General features: G+C 46.6%; 1 pseudogene; it reads right to left on the minus strand.

The window, feature by feature from the left end:
* Nucleotides 1-496: 496 nt before the first annotated feature.
* LOC105943216 (ATP synthase F(0) complex subunit B1, mitochondrial-like) lies at nucleotides 497-2,081 on the minus strand (annotated as a pseudogene).
* Between the last annotated feature and the right edge of the window lie 21,505 nt (nucleotides 2,082-23,586).

Below are 23,586 nucleotides of genomic sequence, written 5' to 3' on the forward strand. Positions count from 1 at the left end.
ATAGAAGAATAGTAGAAATAAGTACCAGGAGGTTGACTCCATGGTTTGGAGGCTGGCCTCACATTCTGGGGAGAGGGCAACTCAGAGAAGGGATTACCAAGTATAATGCGGTTGGAGGCCATGCGGGGGAAGGGTGATGCGTGCCGAATGTAGACTAGCGACTGAACACAGTGGTCACTCAACACCTCTATTGCGAACCACAACACCTAATTAGAGAGAGAGAACAGAAGGGAATACCCTGCCACAGTGGCGGGGCGGGGTGTGGGGAGATGGGATTGGGGAGGGGGGAGGGATGCTGGATTTACTGGTGGTGGAGAATGGAAACTGGTGAAGGGATGGGTTCTCGAACTTTGTATGAGGGAAACATGAGCACAAAAATGTATAAATCTGTAACTGTACCCTCACGGTGATTCACTAAGTAAAAATAAACAAAAACAAAAAAAAAGAGTTTCCACTTAGTGTCAAGTGCTTCTAGGTTTCCGTGGAGTCAGACGTGTCATGCTGGCTGAGACCGACCCTTCTCTGCCAGCAGCTGTAGATCTGAAACTGGCAACTGTCTCCTTTTCCTGCTGTGCCACAGTGCTCTGCACCAGTGCTTCTCCACCCAGTGTCCCCTGCACTCCTGCTCCTCGTGACGTGTCCTGCTCTGGGCAGAGAGACGGTAGTCCAGATGTAGCCATACCCGGTACGTAACTTCCAAGGCCATACCAGTGCTATTCCCCTGGGCATCGAAATAGTGATGGCGCTTTTGAAGATGTGCCTGCTGTGCTTTCTTCATCTCAATTCCATCGTTGATTTGCTTCATGGAAGCCCGTTTCACCTCTTCCAGCCGGGTGATTTTTCGCTCATGGAGTTCACCAGCAAATTCTCCCACAGAGACACCATATTTTTTAACCAAATAGACAAGCAACCCTCTTGTTGATATGGCGGAGAAAGAGTCTGAAGCAACAGCCTGTACTATTTGGGTGGGAAATACAAGATAAGCGCAGTTCCAAGCACACAGGGTCTTGTTACGCCAGTTTTAGGATAAAGGAACTGGAAAAACCCCTCCGGGATCAGCCCCAAATGCACTTCCCCTTCGCGTTCAGGAAGAGGCGAGCAAGGGGCCGAGAAGGCTGCCCTGTGTGAAAGACCCTTGTTGCCTGCAACACCCCCACCCTGCTGCTGCGGGCACCACCAAAACTACCACAAGGGACAGCATGGTCAGCAAGGGTCCAGGCAGCAGCCGTCTTACCGTCCCCAGATACCCTGGCTACGTTTAATCTTGCTGACCCAGTGTCTGAGCTTCTTCAGCTTCAGGGAGCTACAGATCTCTGAAAGCACAGTTAAAATACTGAGTGTACGGGCTGGAGCAATAACACAGCGGGTAGGGCGTTTGCCTTGCACATAGCCAACCCCTGTTGGTTCAATTTCCAGCATCCCATATGGTCCCCCGAGCACCATCAGGAGTAATTCCTGAATGCATGAGCCAGGAGTAACCCCTGTGCATCGCTGGGTGTGACCCAAAAAGAAAGAGAAAAAGGTTAAAAAAAAAATACTGAGTTCAGGTCAGCAGCTCCAGTACGAAGACGGAGCTGCTGCCTTTCTCTGAGCATTCGGATGACGGCCCCGGTGCTCACTGTCCTCCTTATAACTTGAAGCAGCCCCAAACCTCCCAACTCTACGGCGGCCACCCAGCAAGTGAACTGCCTTCAGCATCTCTGAGGGGACAGGAAGCCGAGAGCTGGGGTCTTCCGGCTCAGGCTCTCTTGAGGAGTCGCAGTGCAGTGGTTGGGCAGATTGTGGTCACCCAAAGGTCACTTGCGGGGCTAACATCTGCTTCCAGCGCCTTCCCATGGCTGTTGGAAGGAAGCGTATGCTCAGAGCCAGATGCTTAGAGGGTTTAAATGGCCTCAGGACACAGCAGCTGCCTTCCCACAACAGCCTTTATGGTCCAGCCTCAGAGGTCGTGCTGTCGTTTACATAACGTCCTGCTGGTTACACAGGTCAGCCCGGGAAACCACGGACACCGGGCAGTGGACGCCGGAAGTGGCTTCACACAGGTGGAGAAGCCTGTTCTGAGGAGCAGGACCACACAACATGCTTGGCAGATCTGGGGGGTTGTTACCATCAGGATTCACTTCCGAGGAAATCTTTTCTCACTTAGCGATTCTTGCCCCCCTGAGATTCACGCCTGTGTTTCTAATGACCAATGCAGTACCTCTTGCAATTTGCAAACGCTAATTTCTGATGCTTAAACCCAGTCTGTCTGGTATTTGTCATGTTCCTGACTTTTGTAAAAAGTCATTTTCTGGGGGCCCTGGTGCAAGCAGGAAAGGTCCTCACACAAATCCAGGTGAGTCCATCTTGTGAGCAAAGATATCCACAATCAAAAAAGAGTTTGACTTATTTCTTAAATTTATAGTTAATCTTCAATTGCACACAAGATTGATTAGCATTTATGAAATGCTGTATATTCATTCCTGATAACGTCAACCTGATTTTATAAAATAAAATGAAATAAAGTACTGATACATTCAGTGCAAATTATATATATATATATATATGTTTTTTTTTTTAATTTTGACTTTTGGGCCATAACAGGCAGTGCTTACTCTCCTGGCTGTGCTCAGGACCAAATGCAGATGGAGCCCAGGCTGACTATGTGCAAGGCAAGCACCTTGTCCCTATTCTGTTTCTTCTGCCTCACTACTCTCTTTTTCCTACTATTTAAATGACACAGTGCTACTGGATTTGAAGCTACTTATCAATATAAGCAATACCTTTTAATTTAAGAGAAAATTGTGTGTGTCCTGGAAATCAAACCCATACAATATAAGGCAAGTATTCTACTATTGAACTAAATCTCTGAACTTTAACCGAGCTTTCACACAGATTTAAAAAATTAAAAGTAAAGAGCTGAATACATGTTTTGCATACAGGAAGCCTGGGTTTGAGTCCAGAACCACAGCCCCTACGCACCACTAGGAGTGACCCCTGAGCACTAAACTGGGAGTACTACCAGGTGTGCCCTCTCTCCCATAGCCTTTTGCAACATTTGAAAAATACATGCAAGTTTTTAAAAATAAAAGTTAACCATAAGCAGGGACAGATTATGAACAAAAGCAGCTTTATTCACTAAATAAATGAATGCCATTTTACCTTAATGCAAAAGAAAAAAAAATTATATGTGAATTGTTTTTTATTGAGAAAGGAGTTTCCATATTTTCCTTGAAGAACTATTTTGAATATGAACTTTTCCCTGGCTTCCTCTGTTCCCTCTTTGTTTTCGTTTGTGCTCCGTTTTGACACTGCCCTAATTTCAGGTTTACTTTACTGCTGCAAAATTAATCACTGGACAAATACATACTGAGCATCACTTATGACCCAGGCGTTGCGTTGAGTTCTGAGGGTTTAATGGTGAGCAAACAAGTGAGTGATGTCTGGGTGGGAAGATTGCACAGCAAGTCAGGCGCTTGCCTTTGCATGCAGCCAGCTTGGGTTCAATCCCCTGCATGGCTTAGGGTCCCCCTAGCCCTGCCAAAGTGATCCCTGAGTGGCGCCCAGGAGGGGGGGGGTGAGACCCCTCCCTACCCCAAGGGACCCGGCCCCGCAGCCGAAAACCTCCAGAACGTAACTGCTGCCAAGCTCACAGCTGCTCTCCACGCACTTGGGCTGAGCCTCACCCAGAAGCGAACATATTTCTGGACCACACAGCTGCATTCACACCCTCCGACAACTCGTACTTTACACCACCCATGCTCCAAGAGTACCACACCACGAACGATGGGGTTTAGAGTAGGAGGCAACCAGTCGTAGGAGGAAATATTCACACACACACACACACACACACACACACACACACACACACACACAAGTACACAAGGCTTAACCTTTAACAGCCAATCTCTTATAGAAGGGCATCAAGGCCGCTGGGTGAAATACAACACTCCTCACACTCTTTCCTCTAAGGAAACTTTTTTTGTAACACTTTCAGCGGTTTTTTATAACAAGCAATACAAAATAACTTATTTCAGTTCTGCTTGGGGGCAGGAGTTGGGGTTCTGGATAGAAACGTCTAAAATATGGTGGTGGGAAGGTGTCATGGTGGTGGGATTGGTGTTTAAATATTAAATGTAATCAAATATTGTGAACTACCTTATAAAAAAATAAAATAAAAAATGATCCCTGATCCTGGAGCACAGAGCCAGGAATAAGACCTGAGCATGGGCAGGTAGGGTCCAACAAAAGAAAAAAAATTTTTTTTGAAGTAAACAGATTTTATTTAGAGGTTTCTGAGGGAAGGAGGAAGGGATAAATGGGAGAGAGAAGAGTAAGAGTAACGCGCTCAAGAGAGAACTTTGTAGGCTTCTCCAAGGGTGGAGGAAGCCCCTACACATAACTGAGCTTTAGACACAAAAGTATGAAAGCATGAAAGTACACATCTCAAGGGGGGAGATGCGGGCGACACATGTGCTCAGGCACCACATGTGCTCAGCCATGTGGGCACAAGCAGCACACGGGCTATGCACCAAAAGAAATATTTTTAATTAATTTAAAATTAATTTTATTGAGTTTTTTAAATGTAACTGATTTCATTGTGTTTTTTTTTGTTTTTTTGTTTGTTTGTTTGTTTTTGGTTTTTGGGTCACACCCGGCGATGCACAGGGGTTACTCCTGGCTCTTCACTCAGGAATTACCCTTGGCGGTGCTCAGGGAACCATATGGGATGCTGGGAATCAAACCCAGGTCGGCCGTGTGCAAGGCAAACGCCCTACCCGCTGTGCTATCACTCCAGCCCCTTATTTCATTGTTTTTAATTAATCAATTTGTTCCTAAGCCAGTGGTTTCCAGCTGCCCTTCGGAGCGTATGAGGGGGTGTGTTAGTCACACAGCCCTTAGGGCGCCCTGGCAGTAACCAGTATTTTCGTTTCGGTGCATGGTGCCCAGAAGGAGGCAGGGTCCACTGGGAAGGACTGAGTCCTGGTCTGGCCAGCACCTGGGGCCAGCAGTCTGTCCTGGCCTCTGCTGGCAGGACAGCTCTGGGCATCCCCAGAGGCCCCTGCATGCAGATGGGCTCTTAGTTTCTTGGTAGTGTCCTAAAACCCAAGCCCAGCTCCTCACGCAGGCCAGGCAAGTGCTCTCCCGCGGAGCCGCATCTCCAGGCAAAAAAGGCCAGTTTTAACACTTTCTGAAAGTTTCATTATATTTGCATTGTTTTTTGTGGATTTGGGGGTGGCAGGTGGGGCCTTCCTCCACAGTGCACAGGAGCAGTTTCTGACTCTGCCCAGGAGCGACCTGGGGCAGTGCTCAAGGGACTGCACGAGTGCCAGGGACGTGAGCTGAGGGCGGAGGAACCCAAGGCAATCACCTTAATTTCGATTGGAGCCCTCTGGCCCCAGTGTTGTTGTTTTTACATTTTAAAGGATGCTATGTGGCAAGAGATGGACTCCAGTTTAGTTCATCTGTTGACTGCACTGCCGGGGATCGACCCCACAGTTTCAGCATGCAAGACATTGTCTACAGTTGAGGCACAGGGGTTGGGCTGATAGCACAGCAGGGAGGGCGTTTGCCTTCAATTCCCAGCATCCTATATAGTCCCCTTAGCACCGCCAGGGGTAATTCCTGAGTGCAGAGCCAGGAGTAACCCCTGTGCATCACCGGATGTGACCCAAAAAGCAATAATAATAATCAATGTTACTGTTGCTGTCATCCCGTTGCTCATGGATTTGTTTGAGCGGGCACCAGTAACGTCTCTCATTGAGAGACTTATTGTTACTGTTTTTGGCATATCCAATATGCACGGGTAGCTTGCCAGGCTCTGGTGCGTGGGCTCGATACTCTCAGTAGCTTGCAGAACTCTCTGAGAGGGGCGGAGGAATTGAACTCAGGTTGGCCGCGTGAAAGGTGAACGCCCAACCACTGTGCTATCGCTCCAGCCATCATCATCATCATCATAATAATTATTATTATTATTATAACAATAACAATAATAATAATACAGTTGAGCCACAGCCCTGGCTAAGTCTTAACTTTAATTTGAGATCTTAAATATGTGATTTCTGGGGGCTGGAGTGATAGCACAGCAGGTAGGGCGTTTGCCTTGCATGCGGCCGACCTGGCTTCTATTCCCAGCATCCCATATGGTCCCCTGAGCACTGCCAGGAGTGATTCCTGAGTGCATGAGCCAGGAGTAACCCCTGTGCATCACCAGGTGTGAAAAAAAGAAAGCGATTTCTGAGTGTAACTATGATGTTTGGGGAAAAGGCAAAACGAAGAGAGAGGAATTCCAGGGGCTCTCAGAGGCCAGCTGGGAGACAGTCACGAGTTCCTGGGACAGTGAAACTACTCAGCCTGGTGTCCCCAGGGAGGACAGGTGTCATCTTTTGTTTGTTCCAACCCACAGAATGCACAGGTGGTCATGATTACCATACAGGTTGGTTCACTGGTTAGAGCTAGTGACGCACTCTGGCGTGGGATGGTGTTGGAGAAGGGGGAGAGAAAGGGTCTGTGGGAACTCTGTACTTCCTGCTCAGTTCTACTCCGTGTGTTTTGAAAGAGTTTCCCCTCCTGTTACAATTTTGTTCTGAACGTTTTTCAAAAATACAAAAGTTCAGAGAACAAGATGAGCTCATCAGCTAGCTTCAGTCATCACCAGATGGCCAACCTTGTTTAACGTACACACCCACTATACGCCCATTTTAATTCCTTCCATTTTATTTACGTAGAACTGTCTCATCAAACCAGGTTAATTGAGCTGAGAAAAACTGAACCAAGCATGACGGGAACCTTAACATGTCTCAAAAATCCTCACAAGGCAATAATAGGTAAAAGTAGAAACTTAAAATATAACTTTAAGTCATACTTAGTCACCTAAGTTAATCAAGTGGATTATGAGTTATTTTATTGCATTTTTCTTCAGAGCACCCCCCCACTCTCTCTCTCAGCTTGGAGGGTGGGGAGGGGTGCCAGCCCAGTCGTGTTATGGATCATTCCTAGCTGTCTATCATTCCGCTGTACTATCTTTCCAGATCTAGGTATCTTTTTTTTTCTTTTCTGTCTTTTGGGGGGGTGGGGGAGTCACACCCGGAGATGCTCAGGGGTTCCCCCTGACTCTGCACTCAGAAACTACTCCTGGTGGTCCTGGGGGAACCACATGGGATGCCAGAGATTGAACCCGGGTCAGCCATGTGCAAAGCAAATGCCCTCCCCACTGTGTTATCGCTCCAGCCCCGGAATCTTTTTTATAAGCACTTGGAATAGTTTACTCCATCATCCAGTAGTTTTCTCCAACATCTTTACCAACATCCACATCAGTTTTTTTTTTTTTTTGCTTTTTGGGTCACACCCCGCGATGCACAGGGGTCACTCCTGGCTCATGCACTCAGGAATCACCCCTGGCGGTGCTCAGGGGACCATATGGGATGCTGGGATTCGAACCCGGGTCGGCCGCGTGCAAGGCAAACGCCCTACCCGCTGTGCTATCACTCCAGCCCCATCCACATCAGTTTTTCAATACAGTTTTTCTCAGCAGAATCTGGGAAAAAAAATGGGAAATAGCGCAGTCGTAGTGCTGACAAAGTGAATAGTTTACGAAAGCTCTGAAAGAGGAAAAACAAAACACTATTTGATAGTGCCTATCTTTTCTTATGCTCCTTCCAAAGTTTAAAGAAGCAAGTAAAACTCTTGCTTGTCTGGCCTCACATGCTGGGGAGAGGGCAACTCAGATAGAGAAGGGAACACCAAGTAAAATGTGGTTGGAGGCCACGCGGGGGGAAGGGTGATGCGGGCTGAATGTGACTAGAGACTGAACACAATGGCCACTCAACACCTTTATTGCAAACCACAACACCTAATTAAAGAGAGAGAACAAAAGGGAATACCCTGCCACAGTGACAGGGTGGGGTGGGGGGAGATGGGATTGGGGAGGGTAGGAGGGATGCTGGGTTTACTGGTGGTGGAGAATGGGCACTGGTGAAGGGATGGGTTCTCGAACTTTGTATGAGGGAAACATGAGCACAAAAATGTATAAATCTCTCCTCCGCAGCTGCACGAGCGTGAATCCAGACCCAGCTGAACCAGATTCAACATGGGCAGCTACTTGCAGAATGTCTCCAGCCTGAGAACTAAGCCTCGACCCCATGCCCGCCCAGGAGGGGAAAGGTATTTCTCTCTCTCGCCTGGCCCTTCCCGGGGATGAAGGGCGTGGGGACGCCATATTATGACAACCACAGATGGGATTTTACGACAAAAACTGCAGCAAAAGGACTCTAGGGTGCTCTTGGGAAGGTGGGAGGCACTGGCCCCTCCTGCCGCTGCTGAGATGTGACCTGCGTGCGACCCCTCCGCAGCTGCATGAGCGTCAACCCAGACCCAGCTGAACCAAATTAACATGGGCAGCTACTTGCAGAATGTCTCCAGTCTGAGAACCAAGCCACGACCCCATGCCCGCCCAGGAGGGGAAAGGTATTTCTCTCTCTCGCCTGGCCCTTCCCGGGGATGAAGGGCGTGGTGACCGCCATATTATGACGACCACAGATGGGGTTTACAAGCTTGCAATGATCCAATATCTAGAAGAAATCTCCCTGGACGTAGTTGTTAAAGTACAGAAATACAAAACCTCGAGGCCAACCTCATTTCTCTTCACAACAGGTCTGACTCTAGTGGGGTGCTCCTAACAATAATGGTGAAGATTGTGTTGAAATATTGAATGTAACCAAAGTAAATAGAAAGTAAAGTGAAATTTATCAGTTACAAGGTTGGGGGTGCGGGGGGGGGCGGGATGGGAGGTGTACTGTGGTTGTTTTTTTTTTTCGGTAGTGGGATATGGGCACTGGTGAAGGGATGGTTGTTTCAGCATTGTATGACTAAGACTTAAGCCTGAAAGCATTGTAATTTTCCACATGGTGATTCAATAAAATAAAATTTTAAAAAAATGTATAAATCTGTAACTGTACCCTCACGGTGATTCACTAATTAAAAAAAAAAAAAAAACTCTTGCTTGTATTGTCAGGTTTTCTTCTGATGGGTAGGTTTTCATTCAGCACCCCGGGAAGCAACTTTGACACACAGTTTGGCCAACAGCCCTGGAATGCTGAAGTCAGTGACCTAAGCTTTCTCAAGGCCAAGTCACGTCTATGTTATGCTGAAGAACACCTCTAACTATCCCTTGATAAATAAGGGAAGGGCTGGAGATGTTTTTGATAAACATTATCATAGGTCAGATGGCAATAGGGATCTCCATCGAAATGTAGCACATATTTAATACCATGTTTGTTACCAAGACCTACCGAGATTCTACTAAAACTATAATATCAGAATTAAGAAAGATTTAAAGCCAAAAGACTAAGTGAAAGGCGGGGGGCTTACAAAAGAACAAAGGTAAGAAAAGATAAGAAGAAAGCAAATGAAACGTCAAGAAGATTCTGGGAGTTGGAAAATGTAGAGGAATAGTTGTCGATATAGCCCCACAGAGAAAGCAGAAACTGAATTGCCACCCGGAAGGAAAGGGAGATATTTCTTCATCAAAACACTTGCACTGCTTAGGCCTTACTCTGAAAACAACTGAAAATACCAGAGCCCTGGGCAGGTGGGATGACAGTCAGGGTGGGAACAGATGAAAAACAGAGTCAGAGAGATGGGGAGAGGGAAGGCATAGTTAGGGCGTGATCCCTGGGCACCACTGGGTGTGGCCAAAGAAAGAAAAGAAAAAAGGGAAGGGCAGACGGCAGGCTAGAGAGGGAACAGATAGGATTATAGTTAGAAGGAGATCCGGATTCCATGCATACCCTGCAGAGTCAGGTTAGAGCCGCCCCAAACTCTGGCAGAAGACGAGGCCATTCTCTGAGCCAGGGGGACCAGGCACAGACGGAGAGATGGCACAAAAAAAAATGCAGGGGATTCAGAGATGGCACCAAAAAAATGCAGGGGATTCAAAGCAAGCAGGAAAACCTGCATCAGAAGCTCTGAGACTCCCAGTTGATTCTTTTCCACCACCAAATCCCATGGGGCCTCAGAAGGGAAACCGAGACAACTTCAGAGACAGATTTTAATCTGTCACCAGGGGCTAGAGGTATGAGTCAAAGCGATGAAGAAATAGACTTGCCTGCACAGGGCCTTGCTTTGGAGTTCCAGAAATCCATAAAGCCTGCTGTGGGTTCCTAGCAGCTTGGCCCGGGTGCTGTTGCTCGCAGTGAAGCTTCAAAGGCAGCTCTTGGATTACCTCCGAGATTTTTGTTTGTTTTTGGACACAGACCATCCAGCAGTGCTCCTGGCTCTGTGCTCAGGGATCATTCCTGGCAGGGCTCACATGTGGTGCCAGGGACTGAGCTCTGGCCCCACCCCAGAGATTTCTTTTTTTTTTTTTTTGGGTCACACCCGGCGATGCACAGGGGTTACTCCTGGCTCTTCACTCAGGAATTACCCCCGGCGGTGCTCAGGGGACCATATGGGATGCTGGGATTAGAACCCGGGTCAGCCGTGTGCAAGGCAAATGCCCCACCCGCTGTGCTATCGCTCCAGCCCCACCCCAGAGATTTCTTAAGATGCTCAATAGTCTCCCACAAATTCTCTCCTGCCTAACTCAACTAAAGGAAGCTGTTTTTCATCAGTAATAGTTGTAAACAGTGTTTGGTGAAAATGAAATATTAAGCAACCATTTAAAGTATACAGGGCATTGCTGGGATACACAACAAGCTCCCAGGTATCTTATAAACTGAGCAAGATGCGGGATAGTATGTGTTAATCAATGATGAAATATCCAAATCCTGGTAAGACAAATTACCATTCTAAAGGGTAAGAGTTAATAAACAAACCGCCTGAAAGCCCATAAAAATCTGGTTCAGTTTTGGCCAGAAGAGAAAAATGAAACCATCCTCACAAAGCTGGAAGAAACAACCCCTAGGCGGTGAATGTTCTTCATTTTATCACCTGTGGGGCACGGTGACCTACGTGCTTCTGTGTGTTCTGTGTGGTTTAGACAAGGATCTGTAGACCTTCTGGGTGTGTCTGAAGGTGCCATCAGGGCCCGGGAGTTGGGACTCTGAGGTCTCCTCTTTGCTTTATTCTCTTTCACTGCAAAGCTAATCTGGTTCAGTCTTTTTCCTGAGCCCCACTACTCCGGAAGAAAACGTGTTCATAAATGTATCGCAACTGGGCTGGAGCAATAGCACAGCGGGTAGGGCGTTTGCCTTGCACTCGGCCGACCCGGGTTCGATTCCCAGCATCCCATAGGGTCCCCTGAGCACGGCCAGGGGTAATTCCTGAGTGCAGAGCCAGGAGTAACCCCTGTGCATCGCCGGGTGTGACCCAAAAAAGCAAAAAAAAAAAAAATGTATCGCAACTAGACTTGCGGAAGTTAGACTGTCATCTCTGCCGGCCACTTCCTCCTGGCAAGAGGGGCTATCTGTGTTTGAAGATTTTTTTTTGGAGCAATTATTCTGGCATTGTGGGTAGTCTGTGAGAACTGGAATAACATGTTGAAGTAAGCGCATCCGACTAGACACACACCCCATCGGCCCTGCCCAGCTGAGCCAGCGGATTGGCTAACTGGACCGCCTGCATACAACTGCTAATTAGACTGCTCGCATTTCTGACACACTCAGAGAGGTAGAAAGTCCTTGTTATTCTACTCGTTTCATACCAACCCTATGAGGTTTGTGCTATTATTTGTTCGCTTTTGCAGGAGAGGAAATCAGCTTATGGAGATTAAATAACCTACCCCCAGTCACATGCCCGAGAAGTGAAGGAGCCGGAATGACAAACCAGGTTTGTCTGCAGGGAACGTCCACACGTCTAACCACCGGACTGGCAGCCTTGCCCGGCTGCACAGTCAGAATCCCACCCTCTGGGTGGGCTGAGTCTCTACAGTCCCGTGGTCTCCCGCCCTCCGCCAGGATGCCACGGAGCCACCAGGACACGGCTACCACTGCTGGGAAGTTTGATCTCCCGAGATCAGGAAAAATATGTCCGTCCTTTAAAGTATCTGCATTCATTTCTTTTGTCTGGTGATTTGTTTTGAACTCAGAGCCAGGATTACCCCTGGGTGATGCTCCGGAAACCAAATTCTGTGCCAGAGTTTGAACCCTGGCCAGCCACATTCAAGGCAGGCACCTTAACCGCCCCCCACCTTCACCCCCCAAGCCAGTCTATCTCTCTGGCCCCTAAAGCACCTGCATTTAGAACAAGGCTTTTGAACTTTAAAACAGTTTACCCTAATAATTGATGAGTATGCACACATATATGCATGTTAATTTGGTTTATTGGTATTCAGCTTGAGGCAGCACATAGAACAAGTGAGAACAAAATACACACAAAATTGAGGACTCAAAAAGTATAAAATGAAAACACCCTTAAAGGTCAATATTGAAACTATTCTTATTTTTTGCTTTTTTTTTGCGGGGGAGGGAGTCATATCTGGTAATGCACAGGAGTTACTTCTGGCTCTGCACTCAGGAATTACTCCTGGCAGTGCTTTGGGGATCATATGGGATGCTGGAAATCGAATCCAGGTCGGCCGTGTGCAAAGCAAACGCCCTACCCACTGTGCTATAACTCTAGCCCCCAAATCTATTCTTTAATATTTCATATTTTATTTTCTAGAGAGTTTATGTTTAATAAGAGTAAGCTGAGTCGATCAAATATTACCTATGAGTAAACAATGGAAATACTACTTCAAAGTGTCCTTATATAAAATGTACAGAGAATTCCATTAAGATGGTTTTTCTGAAAGGGACAAATTAACTCATTCTATGTTGGAAAAAAATACCAGGTAGACAACCCAAACCACTAATCCAACAGGTTAGGGGTAAGATAGAATAGTTGTGAGAAAGCTTTCAGTGCTAAGAATGCTTAAGATGGAAACTGATGAGTAGGTGGAGAATCACAGCATATAGCACTGTCGTCCCATTGTTCATCAATTTGCTAGAGCGGGCACCAGTAACGTCTCCATTGTGAGACTTGTTGTGACTGTTTTTGGCATATTGAATACACCACAGGTAGCTTGCCAGGCTCTGCCATGCGGGCGGGATACTCTCGGTAGCTTGCCGGTCTCTCCGAGAGGGACGGAGGAATCGAACCCAGGTTGGCCTCATGCAAGGCAGATGCCCTACCCGTTGTGCTATTGCTCCAGTCTGGAAAATCATGGTTCACTAAATTATTTTAACCTTTAACCCACTGATAATTATTTGTGCAATACCTTATTCTTTCATGACAATGCCATATCAATAAAAACAACTTTATAAAAAGCTGAAATTTGATTTATAATTGCAATCTTTCCAAATTTTTCTTAAGGAACACTTATGATTAGAACATTTGGCATGTGTGGGGGGAGATGCACCCAGAGGGCTTACTCCTTGCTCTGCACTCAGGGATCATTTCTGAGGGCTTGAGAGACCATATGGGTCCGCTGTGTACAAGCGAATGCTCTACCCACTGTCCTATCACTCCATCCCCAAGACTCTTATTACTGAATATTTTACTAATGCTGTGAGTTTAAAAATATTTCTCTTCCATAATGAAGTGAGAACGTGCTCCTGCAAATACAAATTCATCTATCTTGAAAGTGGTACATCAGCCATCTGTTAAGGTTGGGTTTTGCATGCAGCACACATAGTAAATGAAATAGCAGCCGAGTATTGTAAGATGCATTAGGTCCTGGTGGTGCCTATTTTGATGAGCGAGAATCTGGACGTGCTAAGAGCGTGGACTTTGGCACAAAACTGCCCACGTTTGTCTCGGGCCACTGACATTATCTAGGAATGCAATCTCGGGCAAGTTGTTCAATCTCTCTGTGCATATCCATATGGGTGATGTTACAATCACTCACCGCAAAAGGTGTGATGATTATTGAAACACCTTCTCGTCGGAGTGCTATGAGGGTTAAATGACTGTCAGAGGAAAGTTACTGGATGGCACAGGGACAGCTGGGCTCTTGCCCTTCACAGCTGTCTCCTCAACCACACTCCAGTAGATATCTGTGGGCTGAAGAAATGAGTGACAAAGAATCATCCTCGATTTCTTCTCTTGGAGTTGTTAACAGATTGGAACTATATGGTAATTCCACAGGGCTGAAATACAACAGACGCCCAGTTCTGCCTCTAGACCGATAGACCGTGTACTGTTATCACTCCAGCCCCAAGGCTGGATCTCTTACTACTCAATATTTTACCAATACCTCAAAAATATTTCTTCCCCATAGTGAAATGAAAATATGATCCTGCAAATATAAACTCATCTATCTTAAAGTAGTCCTATCAGAATAAACATTAGACCTATCAGAATAAAAAAAAATTGTAAATTCAGATAATCCCACACCAGGGCATATTCTGTCCATCTTCATTGTGATCATGTTGTTTTGGTTTTCCCCCTTGGCTCAATATTCTTGATGATAGTTTCATAGATAATAAAATGGGCCTCGGGCTGGGGTTATAGCACAGAGAGTAGGGCATTTGCCTTGCATGCTGCTGACCCGGGTTTGATCCCCAGCAGCATCCCATATGGTTCCCCCAGCACCACCAGGAGTAATTCCTGAGCGCAGAGCCAGGAGTAATCCCTGAGCACCACTGGGTGTGATCTGAAAAGCAAAAAAAAAGAAAGAAAGAAAAAAGAAGAGAAGAGAAGAGAAGAGAAGAGAAGAGAAGAGAAGAGAAGAGAAGAGAAGAGAAGAGAAGAGAAGAGAAGAGAAGAGAAGAGAAGAGAAGAGAAGAGAAGAGAAGAGAAGAGAAGAGAAGAGAAGAGAAGAGAAGAGAAGAGAAGAGAAGAGAAGAGAAGAGAAGAGAAGAGAAGAAAATGGGCTAAAGTTAATAGAAGGTCTGAAGGCAGGGAACCCAGTGATTATTTGGTGACTTCAAACCAGGCTTGGGGAGATATTTCAAAGAGCACAAGCTCTGCATGCGGAAACCCAACACCATTGGGTCCCTCCAGCACTGGTGGGACCAATTCTCTGAGCACCAATCTGGGAGTAACCCCCAAGCACTACCAGGTGTGTGCCAAAAATAAAACAAGACTTGACATACACGTTTATTTGTCTTTCCTGTTTTAATATCCCCCCTTCCTTCCCTTTGCTGTTGTTTTGATGCCTGGGGTAAACACCTCTCTGGCTGTGGTATTCACACACGTCACTGTGGAGCTCACTGGGGTTTGCACACTTCATGTGCAGAATTTGCATATGCGCTTGCTGAGGGTTTCACTCATTCAGCCGTAGTGCTCACCAGGGGCTACTGCAGTGCTCACAGTGGGGCACTTGTGGCCATGGTGCTCACGTATTTCCAATTTTATTCTATCATAGTTTAGGTAATAGGGTTATAATAGTCTTCAAGCTTATGGTAGTGACATATAAAATTTCTCTACACTCCCAACAACAAAGTGCCCATATGAGCCTCCACGCTGCCCCCGTGTCACCTCGGATCAAACATTCCTCCCGCCCACGCACTCCCCCACTTTTTGCTGATTAACAGTTATGGGTTTAGCACATTCCGTTGCCTCCCTTAGCACCATCCATGTGCCCCGGACCATCCACCGAGGCTCCATCTTACCTCTGGCAACCAACCCGCCACTCCCTAGCCTCTATCCCCAAATGTTCCAGTATCCGGCAGTTATTACCATTTGATACTGTGCGTGTCCTTAATCTGTTTCTCAGTATAACAGAGGAGCGAGATCATCCCGTGCTTGTCCTTCTGCCTCTAGCTTTTGCCACCCAATATGATACCTTCCAATTCCTTCCAGGTTCCTGCTAATGACACTACTATTTTTTTCTTGTGACTGCATACTATTCTGTTGTACATATAGAAACCACTCCTTTGTGTATGTGTGTGTGTGTGTGTGTGTGTGTGTGTGTGTGTGTGACACCTGGCAATGCACAGAGGTTACTCCTGGCTCTGCGCGATACACAGGAGTTACTCCTGGCTCTGCACTCAGGAATTATTCCTGGTGGCGCTAGGGGGGCCATATGGGATGCTGGGAATCGTACCCAGATTGGCCATGTGCAAGGCAAATGCTCTCCCCACTGTGCTATTGCTCCAGCCCCAGAAACCACACCTTCTTCATCTATTAACTGTTCCTGGACATTTGGGTTACTTCCATATCCTAGTAATTGAGCTAAGAATTGCAATGAATATAGGTGTGCATACATCTTTTTGAATTAGAGTTTTTGTATTTGGGGGGTTAAATAACTAGAAGTGAGAAAGCTGGATCAAATATGAGCTTTATTCCTGTTTCTTTTTTTATTTTTAGAAATCATACCATTTTTCTATAGAGGCTGATCCAGGTGACATTCCCACCAGTAGCGAATGAGGGTTACTTTTTCACCACTCCTGCCAACATTTGCTTCATTTGGGGGCCACTCCTGCTGTGCTCAGGGGTTACTCCTGACTGTGTGCTCAGTAATTCCTCCTGGCAATGCTTGGGAGACCACACAGGAGGGAGGGGGTTGAGTCTGGATAGGTCACGTGCAAGGAAAACCTTACCACTCTCCTATCTCTCCAGCCCCCACCCTTTTTAATCAATGCCATCTCACTGATGAGACCTCAGATGACACGTCACCATGGCTCTGCTTTGGCTGATGCATCTTTTAGCTGTGGTGCCCCCGAGGGGTCCCACACTTCAGTTGTGCTCACACACCTGAAGATCTCACACTCTGACGGTGCTGAGGTTCCCAGAGAGAATAAATTTGAGAGTGCTCACTTGGGTGGCACTGGGGATGGGTTTCATGCCTCATGCTTGCAAGGTGGGTGCTTCCAGCCGTGGGGCCATTCTCCAGGGCCCTCAACCAAGTACTTAAAACCTCAGAGGTAAGACTTTGAAGAAAACTGAAGTGATATTTACCTGACTGTGACCCTAATGTTCAGTGAGAAGGCTGGGGAGAGAAGACAGCAGGGAAGGCATCTGCCTTGCAAGTTTGATATCCGGTAGCACATCACATGTGGTTCCCAGCAGTACCAGGAGGGTCCCCTAATCCTTGAGCACCTGCAGGTATGGCCCCCAAACAACAGCAGCAACAAAACTCAATTTGGTAAATTTGGTCCATGTGACACTAGATATTCATGAACCATCCATACTCAAACAACAGCATAAATAACTGTTCTCTCTGCATTGGCTATAAATTCTGTTCCCCGGGGAAGGTGGCATCCTCTCCTGCCAGTGCCTTCAGCAGCAGAGTACTTAGGACTCAGACACTGATAAAAATCTGCAGGTGAGTTCAAAATGAGGCAGCAGAGGTACCATGAGTAACATCATTGATTAATTGAATAGATACTTGTACTGTAGCACTGCACTGTCGTAGCACTGTCGTCCCGTTGTTCATCGATTTGCTGGAGTGGGCACCAGTAACGTCTCCATTGTGAGACTTGTTGTGACTGTTTTTGGCATATCGAATACGCCATAGGGAGCTTGTCAGGCTCTGCCGTGTGGGCGGGATACTTTCGGTAGCTTGCCAGTCTCTCTGAGAGGGACAGAGGAATGGAATATGGGTTGCCCAAGTGCAAGGCAAATGCCCTACCCACTACATAATAATATATATGCTACAAGTATGCATACAATTTTATTCATATTTATATTTATATATAAAAAGTCTAGCAGTTAGCAAGTTCTCAGAGAAAGTAATACTTTTCTAAGAAGATGGATAGGATCTTATAACTATATACACTAGGCCAGCATTTCTCACCTGGGGCCACGTGGTCCCCTGAGGACCCCCAGAATATTCCAGGAGGTTACAGATGAAAATTGTGTAAATAGAGGGCTATGGCACAAGACTTGGGGAACATTTGGTACGGGGAGATACAAAGGAATGAAGTGAGATTGGAAAGGGGAGCCGTTTGGAAAAACGTTGAAAAACAATAGTGATACTAAATTCTTTTTTCTTTTTGGGTCACACCCAGTGATGCTCAGGGGTTACTCCTGGCTTTGCACTCAGGAATTACTCCTGGTGGTGCTTGGGGGACCATATGGGATGCTGGGGATTGAACCTGGGTCGGCAGCGTGCAAGGCAAACGCCCTACTTGCTGTGCTATCGCTCCGGCCCCCGATACTAAATTTTAACTCTTTAGCTTTGAGAAAGTATTCATGTGTTATACTTATTAAAATGCATATGTTACACATATTAAATTGTATAGATGTGCATACATACAATAAAAACAAATCTACATATGGGAATTTCCATTGATTTTAATCTCCTTAGATCCCATAAAGTATCTGATCTTATAGGTACTCATTTGTTACATAAGCAGATGAAAACCTGTCATATGGAAACAGGAATGTATTATTATTGCTATTAAATAATTTTAAATCCATGAGTCATTAATTGCCTATAACCATAGAATGAAAAGATCTCTAAAATTTTATTTAAGGCATTAGTTTAATGTGAACCAAAAAGATAATGAAATAGTTCAAATTGGACTTGAAATACTTTATATTCTCTACCAGACAAAACTCCATTATATTGTCATGTCAAAGAATAAAACATTCCCCCACTGTCATCCCTGCAGGGTTGTAAAATGCCTAGTTGAGCAAAGACTAGATGTCTGTGTCCCTCCCAAATTCACATGTTGCAACCCTGCCCTTCCCAGGTGACGTATTAGGAGGAGGAACTGTGAGAGCTAATTATGAACAAATGAGGTCCGGATAAGAGTTAGTGACCTCACAGGAGTCAAGAGAGAGCTTTCCCCCCTCTCTTCTCTGCCCTTGGAGGATGTTGGAAGTTGGTGGCCTAGGGCTTGGCGATGTAGTACAGCATCTGCCTTGTATATCCGTAGCCCTGAGCTCGATCCCAGGCATCCCATGGCACCTGGTCACCACCAGGTGTGGCCCCAACACGAACCTTCACAACAAGAACAGGTCACCAATGTCCATCTCAGAGAAGGTCCTCCAAGAAGTTGACCTTACTAGTAGCTTGAGTGGGAACTGCTAGCTTCTGAAACTCGGTGAAATGCATATCTATTGTACTAAGTTACCCAGTGCTTTTATAATGGCAGCCTGAGCTGACTAAGACACCGGTCAAAGATGCCTACCTCTGTAATAATAGATAATTGCCAGCAAACCCAACCCCCGTGACAAAGCAAGCCAGGAATCTCATCATTTCCAAAGCTTTCTCAAGGGTTCCTATGCTGCGAAGTTCTCCTGACATTGCTTTGTTGACAATTCTCTGTGTTCTTTTTGGGGGCGAGGGGGGCCACACCCGAAGGTGCTCAGGGATTATTCGCTCTGATTCTATGCTCATGTGTTCAGGGGTCACTCCTGGTGGGGCTCAGCGGGGCATATGGGGTGCCGGGGATCAAACCTGACTTGGCCTCATGCAAATCAAACTCCCAATTCACTGTATGGTGCAAGGAGCTCTGTGTTCTTGATACTTGGAAACACTCACGAATCTCTAATACTTGTCATGATTCCATAGTTCTTAGTCTGAGAGAGAGAGAGAGAGAGAGAGAGAGAGAGAGAGCAGGAGGGAGGAAAGGAGGGAGGGAGGGAGGGAGAAACGGAGGGAAGGGAGGTACTTCATTCATTCTCTTGACAAGATTGCCAAGTGAGGGAGGCGCTGGAGCAATAGTACAGCAGGTAGGGCCCTTGTCTTGCGTGCAGCTGACCCAGGTCCAATCCCTGGTATCCCATCCCATGTGGTCCCCTGAGAACCTCCAGGAGTAATTCCTGAGTGCAGAGCAAGGAGTAATATCCTAGTGCAGAGCCAGGAGTAATCCCTGAGCACTGCTGTGTGGCCCCAAAACAAAACAAAACAAAAAACAAGATTGCCACGTGATAGGATGTTGAAATTTACTTACAAAGTAAGATAAGTAAGAGCTTTGCTTCACTAAACAAAAAACATATTAACTATTTAACAAGTTTTATTGGACCGCTAATCTCCTTCTCAAATATGGAAATAACTGAGCAAAGACCAGTTAGAATAGGTTGTTTTGGTGTGTGTCCCTTAAACACAATAGGATATGTATAGTCTGTGTGGCATATTGCTGAGGCAAGGCTTATAGACAATGTATATATATATATATTATATATATATATATATTACACACACTCTCTGTCTCTCTCTGTCTCTCTGTCTCTCTCTCTCACTCTCTCTGTATGGTTGGTTCTTCCTTAGGCATTTTAGATTATCAATTACTCCTGGTCCACTCAAATGCATTCGAATAGATTTCCTATTCCAGCCTCCTCCCAGCTGCCTGGCTGCCAAAATGCAAGTCCACAGTGTCTTTCCCTCTGCCGTACACCCATCCCTGTTCCATGCAGAAAGAGGCATCTGCATACGCATCAACAGGCACAAACCATTCCTGTTAAGAAAGTGGGTGAGATTAATGAGATCTCCATAGTGCATTAGAATATTACTTTGGGGGATAATTGTCTTTTTAAATATGATCCAACTCTTTGTAGGGGCCAGAGAGATAGTACAGTGGGTAGAGTGCTTGTCTTTCCAGGTTCCATCCCAGGCTCTGCATATGGTCCCCAAGCACCTCTCAGAGTGAGCTGGAGGTCACGTATATATTAACATGTAAGCATCACTGTCATCCCGTTGCTCATCGATTTGTTCGAGGGGGCACCAGTAATGTCTCACATTGTGAGACTTATTGTTACTGTTTTTGGCATATCCCATACACCACGGGTAGCTTGCCAGGCTCTGCCTATGGGGCGAGATACTCTCGGTAGCTTGCCGGGCTCTCCGAGAAGGGCGGAGGAATTGAACATGGGTCAGCCGCATGAAAGGCGAATGCCCCACCCGCTGTGCTATCGGTCCAGCCCACATGTAAGCATATCAATATATATTTAATAACTTACGTTAAATTGGCAGAAAGAGGGGCAATCGATGGTAGGTATTGCTAGAAATGCTTTTAATGTTAAAAATCGTTTGTGGAAGGTGTTTTTGTTTTTGTTTTTTTTGTGGGAGGTTTAACAGATGATCAGACGCTGCCTTGCAGGTGCAAGGTTGTGATTTGGCTTCTTTATCCTCTGTCTGCCCTGGCCACAACCTGGATGGCACTGCAGACAGACGTGTGCGCAGTAAACCATGCAGCCCGTGCCGAGCACTGTGCCCAGGAGCCTTCTGGCAAGCGTGCGTGTGAGTACCTCAGCCAAAGAATGTGAGTCCCGCACTCCCAGTGCCAGCCTATACGCTAAGGAAGCTCCAGCCCTGCCCTGGTGATATGCGGACACCGAACCCTGGCCTTTGACCTCCTGCAAGCACCACAACCGTGTGTGCGACTCCTCGTGTGAGCAAGCCCAGGTCACAGCATCGACTCAGCGGAGGGGGAGAAAAATTCTTCTGCAATAGATAGGAATGAAATAGGTTCGCTTATGAAATGATTGCTTCCTTTTGGAGCCTCGCAAGCAGTGCTCGGGGCCCCGGGGCCAATCTTAGCAGCCCTTGACTAAGGCCCAGGAGGCCAACGTTCGGGACCACGGGGCAGTGCTGCGTGAGTGCTTCAGGGCCGGGGGCTTCTGGGAAGCCAGGAAGTGCCAGGACTAAACCAGGGTCCCGAACGTGGAAAGCACCCCTTGTTCCTACGCTATCTGCCAGCCCTTAATAAAATAATCTGGGGCGGGAGCAATAGTACAGCGGGTAGGGCGTTTGCCTTGCACGCAGCTGACCCGGGTTCAAACCCCGGCATCCCATATGGTCCCCTGAGCACCGCTAGGAGTAATTCCTGAGTGCAGAGCCAGGAGTAACCTCTGAGCATCGCTGGGTGTGACCCAAAAGAAGCAAAAGCAATGCAGAGGCTTTTGGCAGAAATGCGTCCAGACTTCGAATTAAGTTTTCTGCCCAAGGCCTCCCCAGGTGGGAAAAGGTGCCGATCCACCACCTTTTCCCCCTGGCGGCTCGGGGTCACCCTCTTCCAGAGGCCAATGGACAGACAGGTTTGGGCCCGAATTGACAAGGCACATGGGGCCTCACGGGATGGGGGTGGGGCCAGCCCTTCCCTCCGCCCCGCCCCATTGACCCTGAGTTCCTGCCCATGGAGACCTCTCTGGCCCCTGATTGAGTTGCTGAACAGCCATGATCCCAGAGACGCAGAAATAGATCTCAGAACCCAGCGGCTTTTGGCAGAAATCCCTCCAGACTTAACTATCAAAATTTCAGAATTCCAAAATCATATGCTATTCATAATCAGCAATAGAAAACAAAGTGTCTAATGTTGCCTTCTTGGCAGATCTAAGTGTTGGGGGGAAAATCTCAAATAACAATGGTGGGTCCGGTGTCAAAATATTGAATGTAATCAAAGCAAAGAGAGAGTAATGCGGACATCATCTGCCACACAGGTAGGAGGAGGGTGTAGAATGGGGGTATACTGTGGTTGTTGGTGGTGGGAAATGTGCACTGGTGAAGGGACGGGTGTTTCATTATTGTATGACTGAGTCTTAAACCTGAAAGCTTTGTAACTGCTCTCACGGTGATTCAATAAATAAATTTAAAAAAAAAAAAAGCAAAAGCAAAAAAACCAAAATTGTGTGTGGGGGATGGGACATACCTTGCAGAGCTCAGGGATTACTCCTGGCTCTGTGCTCAGGGATCACTCCTGGAAGTGCTCAGGAAGTTGTATGTGGTGTCAGGGATCAAACCTGGGTTGCTCATTGTGCTATCTCTCCAGTCCTGAAATAATTTTTAAAATATGAACATTAATGATATTTCCTAGACCAAAGATTCTGCTCAATGTAATCTAGCAAAATGGATTTTTTCTTTTTTTATAAAAACTTTTTCCTTGGGGTGGAGCGATAGCACAGCGGGTAGGGCGTTTGCCTTGCACGCGGCCAACCCGGGTTCGATTCCCAGCATCCCATATGGTCCCCTGAGCACCACCAGGAGTGATTCCTGAGTGCAGAGCCAGGAGTAACCCCTGTGCATCACCAGGTGTGACCCAAAAAGCAAAAAAAAAAAAACTTTCTCTATGTCTTGTCATTTTGATTTAGAGATTATGTAGATATGAAAAATATGAAGAGGTTTTTTATTTTCTTTCATTGTAATTCTATTGTTTTATATATTTAATAAAGACTCCTTCCTTAAAAATACGTGTAGTTGGAAATATTCAGGAAAAAATATGTATGATGTATGATTTTCCTAATCCAAAATAGTCCAATATCTTAAGGAGGAATTTTGTTTCTTTTTAATTTATTCACCTTCCCTCCTTCTGTGCTTGTGATGACTGAAGGCTGCAGGGAGTCGGTTCTGAGGCTCCGACAGTGGGTCGTGTCGCTTGCTGAGGCTCTCGCCTGTGACTGCAACGCCGGGAACCCCATACAGCAGCGTCACTGGGCTCCCATTTGGGCACGTGGGGTGGTGGCAGGGATCGAACCCAAGACCTCACGGACCTCGTGCACTTTGCCATTGGGCTATTCCTGGTCCCCTAAACACAGTCACTATTATAAACATTGTACTCGATCCCTGCTATTAAATCATCGTCTTCATTTTCCTTTATTCACTGGAGGCGTGTCTGGGGCCACACCCAGCTCGTGCTCAGGGCTGACTCCCGGCACTGCACTCAGGAATCACTCCCGGCAGTGCTGGGGGAACCATATGTGCTGTTGGGGATTCCAACCCGGGTTGGATCTAAGCCAGGTAGGCACCTTACCCCGTCCTCTCGGACCCTGAACCAGCATTTAAGAAGTATCATTAACGTT

Source organism: Sorex araneus, chromosome 5, assembly GCF_027595985.1.
Source record: "Sorex araneus isolate mSorAra2 chromosome 5, mSorAra2.pri, whole genome shotgun sequence".
NCBI lineage: Eukaryota > Metazoa > Chordata > Mammalia > Eulipotyphla > Soricidae > Sorex > Sorex araneus.